General features: G+C 38.5%; 1 protein-coding gene and 1 long non-coding RNA gene across 9 annotated transcripts in view; one reads left to right on the plus strand and one right to left on the minus strand.

The window, feature by feature from the left end:
* Positions 1-24,293, minus strand: part of NCOA2 (nuclear receptor coactivator 2) — a 286,593-nt gene that overhangs the window by 228,237 nt on the left and 34,063 nt on the right. The window lies entirely within an intron of this gene.
* On the plus strand, positions 20,591-24,225 carry LOC133260514 (uncharacterized). Its single transcript, XR_009740840.1, has 2 exons — positions 20,591-21,106; positions 24,098-24,225. It is a non-coding gene; the product is annotated as an uncharacterized LOC133260514 (long non-coding RNA).

Here is a 24,293-nt window from a genome sequence, read left to right on the forward strand (position 1 = left end):
AAAATTTAAAGTATCATCGTGGGTTGTTTCAATCTTTTATTTAATAGAAATAACCAAAAGAGGAGGTGGGGGGGGTTGATTGAGCCCTGATACCACCCCAGAAATCAATCAACGTCATCACTCATGTGATGCCTTAGGACGCACTTCCAGCAGAGCTCTATGATGCTATAAAGACAGCACTTATTAGAAAGATGGTGCCTGTCACCCCAGGAGCCTGCTGCACACTTGCAGTGACATCTCTAGAAAGGCTCATTTTATAACCCTTCTATACCATTAACTCTAGGTACTGGAGTAGTTAAACTTCTTAGGAAGAGAGTGTAAGGAGTTTCACTGAAGGCAACTATAAACAACGACAATCATTTCATCCTTTTCAGTCAGTATCTGCTGAGTGTCCATACCAACTGCTGAGGCAGTGAAAAAGAGAAAGCAGAGTCAGAAAACAGTTTCTACCTACTAGGAGCTTGTAATCCAGGAGGAGATATTAAGCAAGTACCCAAATGGCGATGATACACAGTGAGCTAAGCACGCTAGAAAGAATAAAGAAAAGCGTTCTGCAGGTCATCAAGCTTGTCAACAAAGTATGAGATTACCATTGACAAGCTTCCTTTTAGCAGGTAGAGATGAGGAAAAGGGTACTCACCGAAGGGCAAACAGCTGAACAAAAACTCAAGCACACAAAACAGAGATAAAGCCCTCAGGCCAGATACCAGCGTGGGTAAAGCAGTGTAGGGGAGATCAAGGAAGGAACATTTGGGGGCGCTGTTCTGGAAGACCTAGAAAGCTAAGGAGTTTGGACCTACTGGAGGAGGCTGTGGCTTCAGGTAACCTGAATCTAAAGAGTGGTCTGATCGCTGTTGAGTTAGTGAGTGGTTAAACTGCTTCTACGTGGAAGATGAACTGGATTCAGCTGAGAAGGCAGGGAGGTTATTAACAACCGTCGGGTACAAAGCACTGAGGGTCTGAGTGCAGGTGGTGAGACTGGAATGAGGGGTCGTCACATTATACACGCTGCTGACACTGTGAAGGCAGGCTGCAAAGAGTCTGGAAGTTAAGAGTCAAAATGACTGGGATTTTGAGTCTGGATGAGTAGCGGTGCCAATTAATAGAAACCAGGAAATATGGAGGAAGAACTGGTTTGGGCTGAGGGAAATCAGGAGTTTCCCTTTAGTTTGAGCTGCACTGAAGGTGTAAGCAAGTTACTCAGGGAGAAATGCCAAGCGAGCAGTCAGAGGTTAGAAGAAAAGTCAAGTTCGGGTTGTAAGTTTGGGAGCCATCTAAATAAAGACGATGGCAAAAGCCTGGATTGGATGAGATCACTAACAAAAAGAGACACTGACTTGGAAGAGAGGGAAAGTTTTTGAAAATTCCTACCTGAGGGGGATGGAGGGAGGGGAAGGGGAAAGACAAGCTACCGGTGGACACATAGTATTGGCCAGAGACAGGGAAAGTCCATCCACTCCTGAATTCCAAATCCAAGCTCAGCTCAGTTCAGCAGGAGTCAACAGGGCCTGACCATGCATGCGTCAGATGAGAGGTAAAACAAGGAACAGTGAATGCCCTACTTTGAAAATGTGATGTCAAGAAAATCAAGCCGAGAAACTGCTGCAAAAAGAACTCAGGAGGACATATTTACAGTTACAGACACAGCAGAGACTTTCAATAATCACTGAAGAAAACTATGAGCAACTTTATGCCAATAGTTGGAAACAACAAAGAATGGATAACATTCTAGCAAACTATGCATTAACGAAAGTGGCTCAGGAATAAATTAAGATATAAATTATTTACAAAAACAGAAACAGATTCACAGGTAGAAAACAAGCTTATAGTTACTGAAGGGGAAGGCAGGGGGAAGGAACAAATTAGGACTTTGAGATTAACAAATACACACTACTGTATATAAAATGGGGCTTCCCAGGAGCCCAGTGGTAAAGAAGCTGTTTGCAATGCAGGAGATGCAGGTTTGATCCCTGGGTCGGGAAGATCCCCTGGAGTAGGAAATGGCAACTCACTCCAGTATTCTTGACTGGAAAATCTCATGGACAGAGGAGCCTGGTGGGCCCCAGTCCACGGGGTCACAAAAAGTCAGACACAACTGAGCAAAGACACATATATAAAATAGGTAACAAGACGTACTGTATAGCACAGGGAACTGTACTCACCAACTGTAATAACCAACAATGGGAAAGAATCTGAAAAAGGATATATATAAATATATATGTATGTGTGTGTATAAAACTCAATCACTTTGCTGTATAACTGAAACTAACACATCATAAATCAACTACAATTAAAAAAAATAAATTTAAAGCCCATAGCAACCATTAAAAATTAATTTTTACCTGAGATCCCTTAAAACATATGATCATATCACTAAATGCAAACTAGGAAAGGAGAAAAAAAAGCTATTGGCAGACAAGGGGGCAATTCCCCAGAAACTCATTAAAAAAAAATCTGGAAAAAAAAAAGAAATTCCTCCAGAGAAGTGACAGGTGATGACCAACATTTACTTCCTGTTTCTAAGCCAATATGACTTTGGGAATAAGCATTTCTTCTCCATCTTATAGGAAAACACACACACAAATGTATTCCTTTTGGATTAGAACCTTGAAAGGCTTTATAAAATTTACATAAATTATTTTCACTCTCTCTCTCATGAAAGTACTCCAATAATCCCCTAAAATAACTCCAGTTTGCCAATCAGGCAGGCTTTTCTATTGTAAAACCAGGCTCAATATTTTTGTTCCAAATCCCAGAATATTAAAATACAGTGAGACTAGCTGACACATGCTCTCCTGCTACACTTCTTCAAATTTTCTTGTAAGGGGACATATACTGACAATCTATCTTTACATTAACATAACTGGAATAAAGGGTAACAGGTTATACATTCCAGCCAACAGCTTCATAACTCTCCTCATTTGTTCTCTCCAAATTAAGCCAAGAATATTCTAGTTTTTCAACACTTCTATTTCTGATTTTAAACTAAATTTTAGATAAAGATTCCATGTATACATGTCCCTATTTTTTCATCCCTTAGTATATAATTTACACATGACTATCAGCCAGTTCCAAAAATTACTAATGAATCTTTACCTGGGTTTTTTGACTGGAGAGGATTTGTCTGAGTTCATTTTTAATGTTTACAAGTAACTTTTTGATTTGAATTTGGCCCACTTAATTTCTAATTTACATCTTGCACATTACACTAACAGAGCAATGTTTGATTTTTGTTTTTTAAAAAAGCTATCTTCTATAATCAGGGCTTCTAAGTTTTCAAAAGGTCATGAAAATTTCTGCTTTTGCATGGGATCCAATTATATTTCATACTTTTCCAAGATACTCAAAACAGATTTTAAAATAAGCACTAGTATTCAATAATGTTTCTATATCCTTTTAATTAACTTAATAAATACTTACTAAGAATCTACTATAGTCCAGGCAAAGTACTTGGTGTTTAGAGTGCAGTGATAATTCATTTAATCATAAGTAAGTACTATTCTTTTTTTTTTTAATGGGGAAGGTGAAGCCCAGAGTGCAGGAAAAAAATTGCCCAATATCCCAAAGTTTATATGCGGCAAGAGTCAGAATTGGAACTCTTTCAAAAGGTCTTTCTGACTTTGAGATGGATGCTCTTCCTAGCCTACACGTTGATATAAAGTTACACGACACACAGCCCCTACGTCCAAGGAGGTCACAGCAAGAAACAGAACAATTCCAACACAACATGTGAGTCCTATCAATTTTCCTAACAAAATTTTGCATGAGAAGTTCTTCTGAATTTATTTAGAGGTTTTTCCTATCTAGATTTAGTAAATTAAATTGTGTGCAGCTAGACAAGTTATTGACTGCCTACTACTACCCTGAAGGCCGTATGTGTTGTGTTAACTGTTCAGGATGGAAGGAGAGAAGTTAAGAAATACCTTTTATATTATGAACCAATACACACAATGTGTGTGTGTGTGTATGTGTAAGTCACTCAGTCATGTCCAACGCTGCGACCCCATGGACTGTAGCCCACCAGGCTCCTCTGTCCAAGGGATTCTCCAGGCAAGAGTACTGGAGTGGGTTTCCTTCTCCAGAATACACACAACTGAAACCAAAGTTTCAGTACTTACCATTACTACACGTGATATACAATGATCTATCACACTTTTCTTAATGCTCCGAATAAATTCTAGAATCCATTTACAGGTCACACTCCCCAATCTGCAAAACACTGTCCTATAAAATAGGCTGACCAAACCAAATCTCCACTTTCGCTTCTGACTCAATCTGGCCATTCTTTATAAATAAAGTATTTACAACAGATAATACCCATTAAGACTTATTTTGCTACTATGCCTAGTAGTGTTATAACAGATCATTCAAACCACCCTACACTTTAATATGTTCTCATATTTAATGACAGAGAAGGCGATGGCACCCCCACCCTAGTACTCTTGCCAGGAAAATCCCATGGATGGAGGAGCCTGGTGGGCTGCAGTCCATGGGGTCACTGAGATTCGGACACAACTGAGTGACTTCACTTTCACTTTTCACTTTCATACACTGGAGAAGGAAATGGCAACCCACTCCAGTGTTCTTGCCTGGAGAATCCCAGGGACGGGGAAGCCTGGTGGGCTGCCGTCTATGGGGTTGCACAGAGTCAGACACGACTGAAGTGACTTAGCAGCAGCAGCAGCAGCGTATTTAATGATCCACTACTTTTAAGAGCATCAAACTTTTTCTTCTTTGAAAATATTTGTTTGTTAGAGCCAAACTATTAAATTTTACTTTACAAATACTTTTTAATAAATTAACTACAGCAATCTGATTTAAAGTTATCCCAGTGATAGTCTATTACCATCAAAGGAAACATACTTAGAAAAACCAACCAACTTGGGTGTTTCAGTTCAGTTCAGTTCAGTCGCTCAGTTGTGTCTGACTGACTCTTTGCGACCCCATGAATCGCAGCACGCCAAGCTTCCCTGTCCATCACCAACTCCTGGAGTTCACTCAGACTCACGTCCATCAAGTCAGTGATGCCATCTAGCCATCTCATTCTCTGGCATCCCCGTCTCCTCCTGCCCCCAATCCCTCCCAGCATCAGGGTCTTTTCCAATGAGTCAACTCTTTGCATGAGGTGGCCAAAATATTGGAGTTTCAGCTTTAGCATCAGTCCTTCCAATGAACACCCAGGACTGATCTCCTTTAGGATGGACTGGTTGGATCTCCTTGCAGTCCAAGGGACTCTCAAGAGTCTTCTCCAACACCACAGTTCAAAAGCATCAATTCTTCGGCGCTCAGCCTTCTTCACAGTCCGACTCTCACATCCATACATGACCACTGGAAAAACTATAGCCTTGACTAGACAGACCTTTATTGGCAAAGTGATGTCTCTGCTTTTGAATATGCTATCTAGGTTGGTCATAACTTTTCTTCAAAGGAGTAAGCATCTTTTAATTTCATGGCTGCAATCACCATCTGCAGTGATTTTGGAGCCCCCCAAAATAAAGTCTGACACTGTTTCCACTGTTTCCCCATCTATTTCCCATGAAGTGATGGGACCAGATGCCATGACCTTCATTTTCTGAATGTTGAGCTTTAAGCCAACTTTTTCACTCTCCTCTTTCACTTTCATCAAGAGGCTTTTTAGTTCCTCTTCACTTTCTGCCATAAGCAGGGTGACAATATACAATAAACTTGGGTGTTTAAAAGGATCTAAACCATCCTTAAACAGAGTTTAGATAAACCAAACTCTTAAATTTTAGTCCAGTAAATCTTTTTTTAGCATAATGAATGGGAAAGAATTTAGAAATGAAAACAGTGTTACACATTTAAAAAACTCTCTAGGTTTAGAGACTTAAGTGATTTGACCAAAGTCATAAATGTCCTTAATCACAGAACTTACACTAGCTCACAACTGCTCCTCCATCAGTGGGATCTCTTTCCACTATGCTACACATTGTCCACATCTTACAAAAAAAAAAAAAAAAAAAATCACTATCAACAGCAGCTAACCTTGATATCTGCTTTGTCTAAAATTCTAAGGCAATTATGCTCTGACTTGCACCACTGAAGTACACTTGATTATGCAACCTTGCACACTGTCCTCTAATTGATTCCTCTGTATACATCTTAACTCTTCAGTAAGACCTTTTGCTATGTCTTATAAATAAACTAACCCTTATAAACTATTAAAATGGTAAATGTAATTTAACCACAGGACTACTTTAAAGTCAGTTTCATTTTTAATCTCCTTAATTGCATGAAACGCCTGCCAAGACCTTAGCTCTGGATTCTATCATGTTCTGCAACCATCGGAAAGAAAACCATTTCTCCTCTAAAAAAAGGAATCACTCTCTTCATTTGCACAGTCTACCCTCTCCAAGGGCGTGACAAAGTTTTCGATTATAATTACAAAGAGTCACAAATTATATGAAAACATATGTCATCTTCATCTTTTCTGACTGTAAGGGCACTGTATTTATAAAAATGATATAAACAGTTATTTTTAAATATCATCACTATATAACTGTATGATACTTATAAATGCCAAATCATAAATCTGATTGAATTTTACAAGCATTTATTTTCATGTTTTGTTGATATGGCTTTAGTTTAAGCTATTCTCAAAAGCTAGAAAGAACAAAATTCACTTCCAATTATAAATCAATTAGAAAGAAGCCCATGCCTTCTCACAGATTTTCCCGAAGGCAGCTGGGACAGAAACTCAGAGGTGACCTGTGCGTTCTTCCCCTCTGTAGGCAGTAATAAACATGTTCCCCAAAAGACATATGCTTTGTAAACATAATATGCAGTCTTAGCACAGGATAACTGTATCCTATGACTACTACACAGTCATCTGAAATGCATGAAAAAATGCAAAGAAAAAAAATTTTTTTTACTGTGACATAATCCTAAATACAACAGTTCTGGGAATAGGGACACTTGACCTGCATCTTTGATGAAATTTAAAACTGTATGTTTCTAAACTTCAGTAACAAAATTTCAACAACAGATCAACCAGAAAAATACTGCAATGTCTTCCATGAATATTATTAAAAGTTTAATATTAATAATAATTAAAACAAGCCCCTACTTAATGCTAAAGGCCTCTATGAAAAATACATTTGCCTAACAGCTATCTTAAAAAAATAACAGAACTTTACTCACACGAGAGTTAAACAAGACATTTATCCTTCTTGCAGAGTGGATTTTGAAGAAGTTGATGGTTTATTATTCTCCGAGATTTGAACGGCTCCAATATAATGAATTTATTTTGAGAGAGATGAGGCCGGCGAAAGCCTGTTGTAATTAAAGGTGTTCAGGCACTGCTGTTGGCCCTCAAACGTTTGCTCTGTCAGCTGTCTAAACCCACACTGACACCACAGTAATTAGCGCACTGTCTATGATGTTTTAAATGCAAATTCAACAAAATTAAGCTGTTATGTATTGGGAAATGAATACTGATCAAGCCATCAAACGTACTTCTCTGTTACTAGAAGATGTCAACCATATGTATGGCACGTGTCCAGATCAGCCACGCTCAGTATGAAGAACATGCAAGAGTATTCAAAACCAGAAGGGAGACTATGCTGACCTAAGCTAATAAAAACATGCAAATATCCACATAAAGGGGAACAGATTCTGATGCTTACACAAAAGAATCAAAGTTTAGAGGCTTCAAGCCTGCTTGTCTCACAAATACTTTCTAAGACAGATATTTGTTCTTTTTTTTATTTTGGAGTATAGCTGATTTTCAATGTTGGGTTAATTTCAGGTGTAGAGTGAAGTGATCACTATTACATATATCCACTCTTTTTTAGTGTTAGTTGCTCAGTCATGTCCGACTCTTTGTGACCCCATGGATTGTAGCCCACCAGTCTCCTCTGTCCATGGAATTCTCCAGGCCAAGAATAATGAAGTGGGTAGCCATGCCTTTCTCCAGGGGATCTTCCTGGCCCAGGATTGAACCTGGGTCTCCTGCACTGCAGGCAGATTCTTTGCCCTCTGAGCCACCAGGGAAGCCCAATCACAAGCTAGAATCAAGACTGCCAGGAGAAACATCAACAGCCTCAGAAATGCAGATGACACCACTCTGATTTGCCACCTGATACGAAGAGCTGACTCACTGGAAAAGACCCTGATGCTAGGAAAGATTGAGAGCAGGAGGAAAGCGGGGGGCGACAGAGGATGAGATAGTTGGATGGCATCACCGACGGGACATGAATTTGAGCAAACTCTGAGAGATAGTGAAGGACAGAGGACCTTGGCATGCTAAAGTCCATGGGGTGGGCTGGGGTGGCAGAGAGTTGGACATGACTTAGCAACTGAACAAGTCAGCTCTTTTGAGTCTTTTACATATAGGACATTACAGAGTATTGAGTAGAGTTCTCTCAGATATCTGTTCTTTATTTTGACATTTATCAAGCCTCTACTTTGTGTCAGATATCACTGGGCATTATGGACAGGTGGATGGATAAAATGAAGAACTAGCCAACTACCCTCTTGAAACTTTCATTTGATATAAGATGCAAACAGTTGTCTGTCGCCTACTAACTCTGAAATCCTGACTGAAGCAGGAGGCTGAAAAGGTTTCTAAGGCCATGACCCAAAATTCAACAGAAAAGTTTGGAGTCGAGTCAGCAGCCAAACCTGGTATGGACATCAGGTACAGAAAAAGATGGGGGGAACTTAAATTTGCAGTTTCCATCATAAGGAATTTTTTTTCATCCTTCTGTCCTACATGTATACCACACTAACGTTAATCTAATGACACATGAAGTTTCTCAAACTGAGCTACCTCTTTTGTGATTCTGACTGAGACTGAGTGGTTCTCTCTACTTCGGTAGAAGCAGAGGAATACTGTATTTAAACAAAACTATTTCTACACAGGAGCTAAATGTTTTCACACTTCTCTGACTAAACATACAATTAACAAGGATAATTTTTACTTGAGCTCTCAGAATTTAGAAAGACTATGGGAGAGAATGATTTTATAGTCCTTGTCTCTCTTTAAAAGTCGACTTCTTATTTTCTCTCAGTAAACGTTCCTGTAGTGAGCACAAACAAAAACATTTAACTCGTCATTCTTACAGCTAGAGGGAGAGAAAACACAGCCCTAACAGCTGTCCTCCTAAGAATCATGGATTACAAAAAATTCTATTATAGAAACTATTGTTCCAATGATTTAAAATGTGAAAAGGGGAAGAATAAAGGCTAGAGAGTTCTGCACGCTACGTATTTCAATATGGAAGCATGTTTAATAATTATAAATAAATAATTTTGTTCCCCAAAGCAAGTATGTCATACTGTGAAGTGAGTGAAGTGAGCTCGCTCAGTTGTGTCCAACTCTTTGCAACCCCATGGACTGTAGCCCACCAGGCTCTTCCATCCATGGGATTCTCTAGGCAAGAATACTGGAGTGGATTGCCATTTCCTTCTCCAGGGGAACTTCCCAACCCAGGGATTGAACCCGGGTCTCCCGCATTGCAGGCAGGCGCTTTACCCTCTGAGCCACCAGGGAAGCCCAAGTCATACTGTACTGCTGATTAACCCTTTAAAGTCAAAGTCTCAAAAAACAAACTGATTTCCCTGTTAGCTGACTGATACACAAATTGATATAAAAACCAATAGCACAGAAGTAATCATTTCTCCTTATGTTTCTAAAATGCTTTGCCAGTTTTTGACGTTACTGTTACATTCATTACTTCATTTAACATCAAAGAGTTGATGGTACGATTAAAATGGCTAGCTGTTTTCACAAAACAGGGAACATCATTAAATCTAGATTAAATTCATCTTTTCTTTGCCCTATCGCTACATTTTGCTGTCCTATATGTTCTCTTTTAGAGTTGTTACACATGTTTTTCCCCCTAATATTGTTCTTTTTCCCCCTACCACCAAAACAGAAGGTAGTTTAATAAATCGTTGCTCAATGAGTTTCCTGTGTTTGGACTATGCTTCTCCCACATTATTTTGGCCATCAAATTCTATCGTTCAGAATTTATTTTACATGTCCCTTCTGCTAGAGTCCAAGATGAGTGTACAGAAAACAACTGTGTTTCCATATACCAGCAAAGAACAATCTGAAAAGAAAATTAAGAAACAATTTTCCACTTATAATGGCATTTGAAACAAAATACCAAGGGATAAATTAAACCAAACAGGTGAAAGACTTGTGCAATGAAAACTACAAAGCACTCCTCAAAGAAATTAAAAGTTTAAATATGTATTTTTTTTCACGATCTTTGCTTTTCATTTTTTTATTGAAGGATAATTGCTTTACAGAATTTTGTTGTTTTCTGTCAAACCTCAACATGACTCAGCCATAGGTATACATATATCCCCTCCCTTTTGAACCTCCCTCCCATCTCCCTCCCCATCCCACCCCTCTAGGTTGATACAGAGCCCCTGTTTGAGTTTCCTGAGCCATGCAGCAAATTCCTGTTGGCTATCTATTTTACATATGGTAATGTAAGTTACCATGTTACTCTTTCCATACATCTCACCCTCTCCTCCCTTCTCCCCATATCCGTAAGTCTATTCTCTATGTAAAGACCTAAATAGATAGAAAAACATCCTATGTTCATGGACTGGAAGATTAATATTGTTAAAATGGCAATATTAGCCTAATGACTCTAATGATTTGATTTCCAATAGCTGTTTTTTGCCACTGGAAAAACCAACCTTCAACATATTTGAAATCCCAAGGGGCTCCAAAGAGCCAAAACAATATTGGAAAAAGAAGAACAAAGTTAAACGACTCACAATTCCCAATTTCAAAAGAAAGAACAGTCTATTCAACAATTATCAATAGTGCTGGGACAAAAGGCAATTGGATATCCACATGCAAAACAATGAAACTGAACACCTATTCACACCATATACAAAGATTAACTAAAATGAATCAACAACCTAAATATAAGAACTCAAACCACGGGACTTTCCTGGTGGTCCAGTGATAAGACTTCCAATGCAGGGGGCCCACATTTAATCCCTGGTCAGGGAACTGGATCCCACATGCCACAGCTAAAATCTGATGCAGCCCAATAAATAAATAAATATAGTTTTTTTAAAAGGAACTAAACCATGAAACTCTTAGAAGAAAATATAGCAGTAAATCTTTGTGGCCTTGGATTTGGCACTAAAAATAAAAGCAAAAATAGATAAATTGGACTTTATCAAAATTCAAAATGCTTGTGCATCAAAGGATTTAACCAAGAAAATGAAAAGACTACAGAACTGGAGAAAAATATTTGCAAATCATATAGTTGATAAGGGTCTAGAATCTAAAATAAAGAACTTTATAATTCAACAACAAAAAGACAAACAACCCTATTAAAAAATCAGCTGGGACTTCCTTGGCAGTCCAGTGGTTAAGACTCGACTGTAGAAACACGGTTCAATCCCTGGCCGGGAAACTAACATCCCACATGCCATGTGACTTCTCAAAAGAAAAACAGCAAAGGAGTTGAACAGATATTTCTTCAAAGAAGCTATACAAGAGGCCAACAAGCATATGATAAGATGTTCAACATCACTGGTTGTTGCTAAGTCACTTCAGTCGTGTCTGACTCTGTGCGACCCCGTAGACGGCAGCCCACCAGGCTCCTCCCTCCCTGGGATTCTCCAGGCAAGAACACTGGAGTGGGTTGCCATTTCCTTCTCCAATGCAGGAAAGTGAAAAGTGAAAGTGAAGTCGCTCAGTCGTGTCCGACCCTCAGCGACCCCATGGACTGCAGCCTTCTAGGCTCCTCCGTTCATGGGATTTTCCAGGCAAGAGTACTGGAGTGGGGTGCCATTGCCTTCTCCTCACTGGTTGTTAGGAAAATTCAAGTCAAAACCACAACAAGGTATCACTTCATACCCACGAAGATGGCTACAATCATAAAAACAGATATCATGTCAGTGAGGATGTAAGGAAATAGGAAGCTAGCTGCATTGCTACTGGGACTATAAAATGATGCAGCCACTGTGGAAAACAGTGGGCAGCTCCTCAGAGCTAACACAGAATTACAACAGGACCCATCAATCCCACTTCTAGGTATGTATCCCAAAGAAGTAAAAACAGGTACTCAAACAAATACACGTACACACACATGTTCATAGCAGCACTATTCAAAATAGACAAAAGGTAGAAACAGCCCAAATGTCTACTGATGGAAGAATGGGTAAGCAAATTATGGTATACTCAAATGATAGAATATTATTTAGCTGTGAAAAAGATTAACTACTAATGCATGCTACAGCATGGAAGAAGCTTGAAAATACTGTGCTAAGTAAAAGAGACCAGACATAAAAGGTCACATATTGTCTGATTCCTTTTATAATGAAATGTCCAGGCAAGGTAAATTCAGAGAGACAGAACAAAGACTGGTGTTTGCAGGGGCTGCCAAGACAGGGAAATGGGAGCAGCTTTTAATGGATACAGAGTTTCCTTCTGGGCTAACAAAAATCTTTTGGAACTAGATAGAAATGGTTTCCTTCTAATCAACATTGTGCATATCATTCTATATTTTATTTGCATTTAAAATACATATACCCTGCCCTAAAACTTTATTTTCTGTGTGAATCATTTTGTCTCATTCTATAGTCCTTTTCTCTCTCCGTTCCTGTTATCTGTGTTATGCTTCCTTCTTTTCCTAGACTAAACTTTTATTCTGCTGAAACAAATTTTGCTATAATCTATTCGGAAAGAAAAGTAGACATAAAAACTCTAGGACACATATGTTGAAGTTATCCCTCTCTTGCTGTTGTTGTTGTTGTTGTTGAGTTGCCAGGTATGTCTGACTTTTTTGCAACCCCAAGATCTATAGTCTGCCAGGCTCCTCGGTCCATGGAACTTCCCAGACAAGAATACCGGAGTGGGTTGCCATTTCCTTCTCCAGGGGATCTTCCCAATCCAAGGACTGAACTCATGCATCTTGCGCTGGGAGGTGATTCTTTACCACCGAGCCACCAGCGAAGCCCAAAGTTCACCCTACTCTGCATTAACTATAACAAACACAGTTAAATTATTTTTTATTTGGAGTGTATCAATATTCTACGCTACATAAAATCTACCAGATGTAATCAAGCACATTTTTCAGTACATTTTAAATGCCTCTAAAGTCAAATTAGTGTCAACAGATAAATCACAAAGCCTAGAGTAAAACAGTAATGATGGCAAGGGAAATAAGATGAGTTGTCACTTAAAGCCATATGTTTAGTTTTTAGACAAGTTAGTTATTAGCTAAATGTATCAGAATACAGCATGTATTTTTCCAGTATATTTTAATGAAAATTCACTATTCATACCTTCATATCACCTTTCAAGTTATTAAAGTCAAGACAAAACAACACATAAATGCTGCCCTACAAGTCTTAACTATGAATTTAACTAGCAATACAAACAGCACCCTTATATTTAAAGGGTTGTTAATTACAGTACATGAGACTTTAAAAAGAGGTCAATGGAAGATTTTATGTTCATGGTTATTTCAACCCACCAAGAGATTTTCTTGTAACAAACCTGTTTAAAAGCCAAAGTTAACACAAAAATTTATTTCCACATAATCAGAGAGTTGAAATATTTCTATTATTTAAAATGTTATTTTAAAAATACTGATTCTAATATGGTCTTTGGCCAAACACATCACTTAAATAACAAAAACTTTTTTCAAAGGCCAAATTAAAAAAAAAAAAAACTTCATAAAATGAAATTAAAAGTCTATGCCCAAAGCCACCCATGCTAATAACTCTGCATTGTTAAACGGAAGTATGCTGATCCTCATCTCTTATCAATTTTAACATTAGCTTCTTCATAACAAAACTATGTCTCCACAGAGCATGCATTTACAATGAAAACTGGGAAAATTTAATTACGTTGGTGAAATTCTAATTCATTTAGATGTGTATACATAAATTCTAGCACTTTAATGAGGAAAAATGAGGACTTTTTGACATATCACCTATCACGGATGCAAAATGTTTCTAAATGTGTACCATTCACAAATGGAATGCCAACACTTGTAAGCAGTTTAATCATTTTTCTAAAGGGACTACATATTTTAAGTCTATTCAGTGGCAGTTTTAACAGTGAGGTAGGGGTTAACTGTAATCAGAAACCAAGCCCTCCTTAAGAAGGATCAAGAGGAAATGGTAACGTTTGGAAAATCCCAAATATTTTAAACACAGGAACATACCCAGTTTTGACAAGCTATATGACCATGGCGTAAATGCTTCCATCTTCAGTAGCTGTTAAAACAAGCAGTCCTTTCCAACTTTGACAGAGAACAGAATTCATTTCCCCTATACAGCTGCATTGTTTCAAAGTCTGTTAAATGTTAAGTGTGACAGGATTGATTTTTGGGGGAAGCAGAGATATTTACTGTATTGTCCTAAAGGACCTAATTTAAAAATAAATAAGGAAAGGTGTGTGTACGCACGTGTGTGTGTGTGTGTGTGTGTGTGTGTGCGTGCGTGTTGGGGGAGATGAAGGGAGGAAGGGCAAAGTTAAAGAAAAGAAGGAAAACAACAGGATAATCAAAACCATACGCAGACATTAATGCACACAAACTATGTAGATGCCTTTTTAAAAGCTTGTTTTTGGTATGGTACTAAGATCAATGCTCAGAACAATGTATCAAAGAAAAATTGATAAATGAAAAAACAAAACACATTCTGAATAGACAGCCAACAGGAATTTGCTATATGGCTCAGGAAACTCAAACAGGGGCTCTGTATCAATCTAGAGGGGTGGGATGGGGAGGGAGATGGGAAGGAGGTTCAAAAGGGAAAGGATATATGTATATCTATGGCTGATTCATGTTGAGGTTTGACAGAAAACAAAATTCTATAAAGCAACTATCCTTCAATAAAAAAATAAATTAAAAAAAAAAAAAAAAAAAGAATGCCACATAGGCAAAGAGGACGTAAGCATAAAAGAATTTAAAGATGAAGAAAATATAGTGGGGGAGGGTAGAACATATGTCAAAGGGGAGCTTTAGGACAGGAGGGGGCAACTTGTTCCTGTAAAAATATCAGATGGTAAATATTTTAGGGTTCATGGGCCACAAGGGCTCTGTCAACCCTGTCACCGTCCTGCAAAATGATGCTCTGAAAAATACTCCAACTCTGCCATTGAAGTGCAAAGCAGCTGTAGATAATCATGTAAACAAATGAAGCTAGATGTTTTCCAATAAAACTTTACTCACAAAAAGACAAAAAAAAAAAAAAAAAAACAAACACAACACATCCTGGTAGGAAATATTTACAAATCAGCACATCTGATAAGACTTCTGACCAGAATATGGAAAGAACTCTCGAAACTACAAAACAAAACGTTTTTTTAATAAGTAAAAGATTTAAATAGGCTCTTCACCAAAGAATATATGCACATAATACATAAGCTCATGATATTTATCTATGAGAAAATAAAAGTTATGTTCATATGATCTGTAGGCAAAAGTTTACAGCAGTCTTATTCATAACTGCCAGAACCTGGAAACAACCCACATGTCTTTTAAGTGAGTGGATAAATAAATTGTGACACAACATACTACAGAATATTATCAACAATAAAAAGGAATGAACTGATACCACAACAGCCAGACCCACAAAGCTGTGAGACTTCATTTCTGTGACATTCTAGAAGAGGTGAAAACTACAGCAACAGATCAGGGCTTGTGAGGCGCTAAGTGTGATGGCTGAAGTTGCCTAAAAAGAGCACCGTAAAATTTGGAGGGGGGGTGGAATAGAACTGTTCTATATATAGTAGTTATGTGACGTGTCAAGTCACATCAGTGATGTATGACTCTTTGCAACCCTATGGACTGTAGCCCACCAGGCTCCTCTGTCCATGGGGATTCTCCAGGCAAGAATACTGCAGTGGGTTGCCATGCCTTCTCCAGGGGATTTTCCCAACCCAAGGATCAAACCTGCGTCTCTTACGTCTCCTGCATTGGCAGGCGGGTTCTTCACCACTAGCGCCACTGGGGAAGCCCCTACGTGACTATATCTGTCTATATATATTTGCCAAAACACATAGAATTGGACATTTTTAAATGGATTGTTCTGCATGTAATATATAAATTTTTTAAATGTTCAATATGATATCAAGAAAATACTGGCCATTATGAGGAGTGTACTGGAAAAAAAGGTACTCTTTACCTTATTATAAAACTTTTTCCCATCACTTGAATACTACATGCAATCCTGCTGGATCCAACACTGGCAAAACATAAATAGAGAAGACTTAAAGAATGGTACAAAAATGCTAACGGGAAAGGATGCTGCTGTGTGAAGCGCACAGCAGATGTAACTCAAGTCTCTATGACCAGGAAAAATACAGATGGACAGAACATTACCTCAGCTGCCAATCTCAGATCACTGGGGAAAAGTCATCACTTAAAGCTTTCAAGTTTTACACTTAAGACTGAGAGCCAACTTAACTCATCTCTCAAATACAGTACACAGAGTGGGAAGGGGAGGGGAGAGAAGAAACATATGAGCAAAAAAAACATGAAATACATGGGGAAATGTTTAATCAACTTTAATTTGAAGATAACAGCAATTCTGACTTTAAAAGGAAAATTATAATTTTTTGGAGAGAAAATGCAGTGAATTGGAAACAGCAAAACAGAGAGTCAAGGGGACCTTGGAGAACTAAAGCAGATGGTATATACTAAAGTCCATAAATGCTGAAGTGTAAAAATGCTAATTAAGAGTTGTACTCTCTCGAGCTGTAAACAAGGAACATGTGAACTTTCAAGTCCGTGTGCTAATCCCATAGATGATTATTGTCACAGGGCCATAAATGAAAAACCCTATTTGTCTGACAGCACAGCTAAAACTCTGTTGACCACTCTATTATTCATTACCCCACAACACTTAAAGAACAGTTTTATACCAAAAAACAGAAGGAGCAAGGCAATATTCTACCTTCTAATGGAAGATTCTATAAAATAAACAGCTTTGTTTGGAGTCCGTGCCTATCGGCGTAGGAATTCTGAGGTAGGGAAGCTCCCTTCTGTTTGTGTGCTCTGATGTGGTCACCAGTGTTTGATGCCCATCTGGAGTTTCAGTACAATGGCTGAACGATGTGGTTCTCTACCACAGACCTTTCTAGTTTTTTTCCATTTTAAGGTATCTCATTTGAGGCAAACAGTTATCCAATGGGGAAAGAGAATAACTGATACAGAAAAATATGTTCACTTCAATCCAATGAATGTTTATGGATTGGACATAACATGCTGGATTGTACCATCAATCTGTATCACAGATGACTTTACAAAACAATTGTTTCCTCAGTTGTTGTGACCCTAGGGACTATAGTCTGCTAGGATCCTCTGTCCATGGGATTCTCCAGGCAAGAACACTGGAGTGGGTAGCCATTCCCTTCTCCAAGGTATCTTCCTGACCCAGGGATCGATCCTGAGTCTCCTGCATTGCAGGCAGATTTTTTTTTACCATCTGAGTCACCACGGAAGCCATATAAAACAGATAACACTGTAAATCATAAGTCCAAAGAATAAAGTCCTGTTCTAGTTGGAAACAAGGAATCTCTACATAAAGTCAATCATATTTGTTCCTTTCTCTGAATATCTGTATCATTTCTAAATCATCTAATTCAGAACCAAATTATATAGCACACTGTTCTTTTTTAGCCCACAGAGTATTCTTTCACAGGAACCCCCTCATCTATGGACTTTTAGAACGTTAACAATTAAATCCTGTATCTTCCATGGTGCCCATCCATTGTCAATTAGACATTTTAAAAAAATTTTACTGACATACAGCTGATTTACAATGTGTGTTAATTTCTGCTGTGCAGCAAAGTGACTCAGTTATACATATATTCTCTTTCATATTTTTTCCAATATGGTCAGACATACATGTTTTTAAATGCCTTTCAAGCATTCAACACTACAGATTCCAATGTTATTTCTGCCTCCAGAAACCCGTATTGGTGGCAGAGCAGTTCTCTAAATTTTCTTTCGCAAATGTAAAGGGAGACAAGCAAAGGGGAAAATTAGTAAATCTGACCATAAAAGAAGATAAATAAAAACATACAGAAAGATATTAATTAGCCAACAAAATCATTTTCGGTGAAAGATCCCTTAACCATCACCATTCATTTTGGTAAAAGATGGAGGGTGAGGTACAGGGAAGGGCAGGAATAAAATGAATAAACACTGATCTGAATCAACGCAAGTCCGCACAGGGGAGGTGAACAGGGGGAGCTTTAAGTAACAGCTCCCCAAACCTGAGTCAGGGGGCTTCCTACCAGCACCGTCATTCTCTACACCGCCTTCCCTCGAAAGCCACAGGCTCCACTCCAGGTCTCCACGCGGAATCTGTGCAGCTCCCCAAAGCCCCATGAGAGCCCTCGTGCCACCACAGCGCTCGTGTGGTGCATTTGAGGGAAAGAAGTGGTAGAAAAGTGAAGGACATGGAGAGAGGACAGAGGCTAGTGAAAGTAGCTGTTCTAAAGCAGCGAAGGGATGCAGGGAACACTTCGGGACTGGAGTTACCGAGCATCTACACCGGAGTCACACAGCACCTAACACAAACTATGAATCTAAGAAATAACAACGTTAAGGATACTCAGTGTTTCCATGTGAACTACCTCTAATATGACCTTAGTCACAACTGACTATTCAGAAAGGGCTCAAGACTGAAATATTTAGTCCAATACTCAAGGGCTCTGGTAAGGGAAGGAAAAAAAAACAACAAAAACTGTTTTAATTCTCAATTGCAAGGCTTTTTCCCTAAGCACTTGATTCAGAATTATATTTCCATTACCTGCATGAGTACATGTCTGTAAATAAGATTTGGAAAACAAGCAACACCACCCTATGAAATTCAGCGGCCATTTTTTTTAAGTTACTTGGGGGGTTTCCCTGGGGGTCTTGGGGCTAAGACTCTGTGTTCCCAATGCAGGGGGCCTGGGTTTGATCCCTGGTCAGGGAACAAGATCCCACATGCCACAACTAAGACAAATAAATAAGCTTTTTTTTTTTTTTTTAAGTTACTTGGAACGATAGCTTGGGGAAACTTACTGCTGCTGCTGCTAAGTCGGTTTAGTCGTGTCCAACTCCGAGCGACCCCATAGACGGCAGCCCACCAGGCTGCGCCGTCCCTGGGATTCTCCAGGCAAGAATACTGGAGTGGGTTGCCATTTCCTTCTCCAATGCATGAAAGTAAAAAGCGAAATTGAAGTCACTCAGTCCTTAGCGACTCCATGGACTGCAGCCTACCAGGCTCCTCTGTCCATGGGATTTGCCAGGCAGAGTACTGGAGTGGGTTGCCATTGCCTTCTCTACCTTAATATGCTAAAGATTCATAAACGCAAAATGTAGGATATTAGTGGTCAGTATACTCTAATCCTATGGTCTTCCCAGGTGACACTAGTGATAAAGAACCTGCCTACGAATGCAAGAGACTTAATAAGAGTTGTGGGTTCAATCCCTGGGTCAGGAAGAATCCCCTGGAGGAGGGCATGACAACCCACTTCAGTATTCTTGCCTGGAGAATCCCATGGACAGATGAGCCTGGCGGGTCACAAAGTCCATAGGGTCACAAAGAGTTGGACCTGACTTAAGTGACTTAGCACGCACACATATTCTAAATCTATACACAACATCCTGTAACTGACATGGCAAAGCAGAAATCTCCTATAGTTCTTCGAAAGGAAAAGAAAACCCAAATATGTTTCACTGTATGCATGATCTTCAAAACACCATACCAACTCTTTAGGTCACGAGGGAAGATTCTTTTTGAGAAAGAAATGCAAGTTACTAGTAGCCTAGATTCTTCCCTTTAACCACTGCTATTCCTTTAATACAAATTCCTAAAACCATTCTCTTCTCCCTCTTCTGTAACACTGACCTTGATTCAGCTTCTGCGTTTCTTTAAAAGACACTGAATACTGTTTTGAAATGAAATAAATGCAAAATAACAGCATTTGTGAAATTAATATGAAAACTTTTGTACCGATTTCTGAAGCTCTGTGGGAATAATGGTAGTAAGCGCTACTATTTTTTCTCTTTTTTTCCTCAGGAGGTGGACTACATTTCCAGATACACTCAAAAGACTACCAACAGAGTAATAGTTACACCAATAATATATATAAATAGCACTGCTGGGAGTAGAACATAGATTTTGGAGTTACTGCACAGAAGGGCCAATAATCACAGTACTCCAGCTTTTAGTAAAAAACCAGTTCACTGGTACAAAGAGTTTCAATTTAAACGTTTGATCATCAGTTTCCAAGTATTAAGTAGTACCATTTAAACTGTTTGAAAATTCTTTCTGTAAAATAATCACATATCTAAAATGTTAAGGATGTTTTGAAAATTATTTTTACAAAGGAGCTAAGTGGAAAACTATTATACAGACCTTGCTAAAATAAAAATAGCAGAGGTAACAATAAAACATACCCAAGCCATACTATGACTTCAAGAAGATACTATTCCACACCACCACCAAATTGACACATATAAGACTATATTCTCAATTCTAAATGACATTCGATCAACACTTCTAGTTCTAAAAATTCGACTTTATGAATTCTGTGTGTGGTATTTTTGTGTGTGTGTGTGTGGCCTCATTATGTGCAAAATAGTGTTAAACAGAAGCAGATGCTGTTGAAATGAACTCAATATAGATTCAGAAGTAGAAGACACAGGCCTCTGCTCTCAGGAAGATATCAAAGGAAGATCAGGAAGTGAGATAAATAATAAAAGAATTTACTGATGTTCTAAGAACTGTGCAAGGTATGACAGCTTATATACCAAACGGAAGGTATAGAGAACAGCAGCAACAATTTCATCAAAATGTGAAATAAAAGTGTGCTGGCTTAGTCCAGAAAGTTAAATGAGGCTTAATCTCCTAAGCTGTAAAGCACAAATAGATATGGATAGGCAGAAAGACTCCCGGAACCAAGGATCAGTCAACACTGGCTAAAGAAGTCTGGCTGAGTACAACACAAGGACGCTAAAACATACACAGGACTGGAACTTCAGCCTGGCCTGGTGGCAATTCTAAAACACTGAAAAATTCAGGGAGGAATTCAAGATAGAGTTTTAAGAAGCATGATCACCAAGGGATGTGAGGGGCAGATCAAAGACCAAAAAAGGTAAATTGTACATAATCAAATAAGGTAAAGAAATACAGCCATTATGTAGGTTTTCAAGTCAAAGAATATCTATCACTGAGGCTAAAATGACTGGTTATCTGTATCAAGGAAATTTATCAATTCTTCACTTTATTCTTCGTATAAGGCAGCTTAAGTACAGTTCTGATGTTTTTTAAAACCTTCTACTGTATTTCTAAAGTGTCACATAACTAATGGTATTTATGTAAAAATCTAATTAAGAAAAATTAGGATAGTTGTTGTTATTGGCCCAAAGCCTTTCTCGAAAGGAAATAAATGCTGCTTAACAGTTTTGTTGATTCTGTTAGGCCATAAGGGTGCCATGTGAGCACCAGAAGAAATTAGTTTTTGATTGGTCAATATAACTAACCCCTCCTAAAACTGATGATTCACTTTATTATTCCTCGTGGGTAAGTCTAGTTTGGAAATGTACCTGGTTTGTTTATATTAGGTAAATATGCCATTTAAAAACAAAATTAACATCTCTGACATAATAACTACTTAACTAAAATAGTTCAGTTCAGTCACTGAGTAGTGTCCAACTCTTTGCAACCCCATGGACTGCAGCACGCCAGGCTTCCCTGTCCATCACCAACTCCCAGAGCTTGCTCAAACTCATGTCCATTGAGTCGGTGATGCCATCCAACCATCTCATCCTCTGTTGTCCCCTTCTCCTCCTGCCTTCAATCTTTCCCAGCATCAGGGTCTTTTCAAATGAGTCAGTTCCTCGCATCAGGAGGTCAAAGTATTGGCGTTTCAGCTTCAGCATCAGTCCTTCCAATGAATATTCATGACTGATCTCCTTTAGGATGGACTGGTTGGATCTCCTTGCAGTCCAAGGGACTCTGAAGAGTCCTCTCCAACACCACAGTTGAAAAGCATCAATTCTTCAGTGCTCAGCTTTCTTTATGGTCCAACTCTCACATCCATACATGACTACTGGAAAAACCATGGCTTTGACTAGAAGGACCTTTGTTGGCAAAGTGATGTCTCTGTTTTTTAATATGCTGTCTCTATGCTGTCATAGCTTTTATTCTAAGGAGCAAGCGTCTTTTAATTTCATGGCTGCAGTCACAATCTGCAATGATTTTGGAGCCCCCCAAAATAAAGTCTGTCACTGTTTCCACTGTTTCCCCATCTATTTGCCATGAAGTGATGGGACCCGATGCCATGATCTTAGTTTTCTGAATGTTGAGTTTTAAGTTTAAACTTAAAAGTAAAAAGTTTAAGCCAACTTTTTCACTCTCCTCTTTCACTCTCTTTTTTTAAATTTTTTATTATTTTTTAAAATCTTCCTGTATTTTATTTTTTTTTTACTTTACAATATTGTATTGGTTTTGCCATACATCATCCTCTTTCACTTTCATCAAGAGGTTCTTTAGTTCTTCTTCGCTTTCTGCCATAAGGGTGGTGTCATCTGCGTATCTGAGGTTATTGATATTTCTCCTAGCAATCCTGATTCCAGCTTGTGCTTCCTCCAGCCCAGCATTTCTCGTGATGTACTCTGCATAGAAGTTAAATAAGCAGGGTGACAATATACAGCCTTGACGTACTCCTTTCCCAATCTGGAACCAGTCTGTAGTTCCATGTCCAGTTCTAACTGTTGCTTCTTGACCTGCATACAGAACTAAACTAAACATACATAGAACTACAGAACTAAAATAGTGAATGTTCCAAAAATGGTAAATGTTCCAAAAAATACTACTACAGTCCTAAATTTAAAAAAAAAAGAGGTTTATAATGTTCTTCATACTTTCCATTTCTGTCCCACTAACTACATTACACATTTGCTAGTTTCTTTATATTTATCAGTGTACCTAATAAACTTATATAATATTTTAAATGCTTTGTAATTTTTTAATATATTTATTTTATTTGGCTGCACTGGGTTTTAGTTGTGGCATGTGGGATCTAGTTCCTTGACCAGGGATTGAACCCAGGCCCCCTGCACTGGCTTAGCCACTGGACCACCAGGGAAGTTCCATAGTTTTTTTATGTAGTATCAAAATGCACAGATTTCACTTAAAATTCATACTCCTTTGACACACTGATTTATTCTGAAATATTCCACATAAATTCAACTTTTTTAACTCATATAGTTTAAACATACTTTGGAAGATGTTCATTTAAGGAAGCCAGTAGTACACCTAGTTCTTTTGTAAAACTAAGATGCACAGATGTAGAGTGAGTATCAGCCCTGATTAATGTGCTGTAGTTTGCTCTTTGTAGACGGTGGTATTAAAAAGTAGCTTATAAGCATGGTTTGAAAGTACTTCTATCGTAAGAGATCAGAGAAGTACTGTAAGTTGGAAATTCAGTTTTCTAATTAGTGAATACATGATGCTGAGTAGCACAAACCCAATTAATCCACAGCAAGTTACACTGCTTATTCCCTGCCAGAGTAAGGTAACAAGACCTAGTAGGAGGCACACAATCGTCAAAACCATCCTTCAACGTGAATCTTGCTTCTGCCAATGATTCGTTTAAGATACAGCCAAACATTCCTAACAATGAACGCACGTGCAGTGGGGACGGACAGGGCTGCTATTACTAACCTCCTAAGAATACCGGCTCAACGAGACAACTTGAGTAGGATTCTGTCCCTTCCCTGCTGGCCTGCGGGGTACAACAAGAAGCTACCAAGTGTGAAAGGCAGAACAGTGCCTCATCCAGTGCCTTCCTTTTTTCCAGGTGATAAGGTGATACTGTAAAACACACAGGATAAAAAAGTGAGAGCTAGGAAAAGAAAGCAGATAAAGGAAGAATATTACTTTGGCAAATTTTAGGCTTTGTTTCATGGAATTTTCTAGGAAGTATTTTCCACTTGTGAGGAAATTATACTTTAAACAACGAACAACTATAAAATTAAAACTTACTTAAGTTCTGTAAGTGCATATCCTACTTCAAAAGACCATTGTATATACACACAAATACACACACATGTATGTATGTCTGTTTACATCCTTTCTACAGCAGACTTCTGGCAGCTAAAAGAAGACTTGGACCATAGGAGAATCAGCCACTGGGTCTTACAGAATCCCTGCTCTTACGAACGCCTTCATTTAATTATGACCATGCTTCTCAGCCACCACTGCTTCACCTGGACATATCCTAAGAGAGTACCCTTCATGGGAAAAGATCAACTCTTCTGGAGCAAAAAAAAAAAAAA

The sequence above is a fragment of the Bos javanicus genome, chromosome 14, assembly GCF_032452875.1.
Source record: "Bos javanicus breed banteng chromosome 14, ARS-OSU_banteng_1.0, whole genome shotgun sequence".
NCBI lineage: Eukaryota > Metazoa > Chordata > Mammalia > Artiodactyla > Bovidae > Bos > Bos javanicus.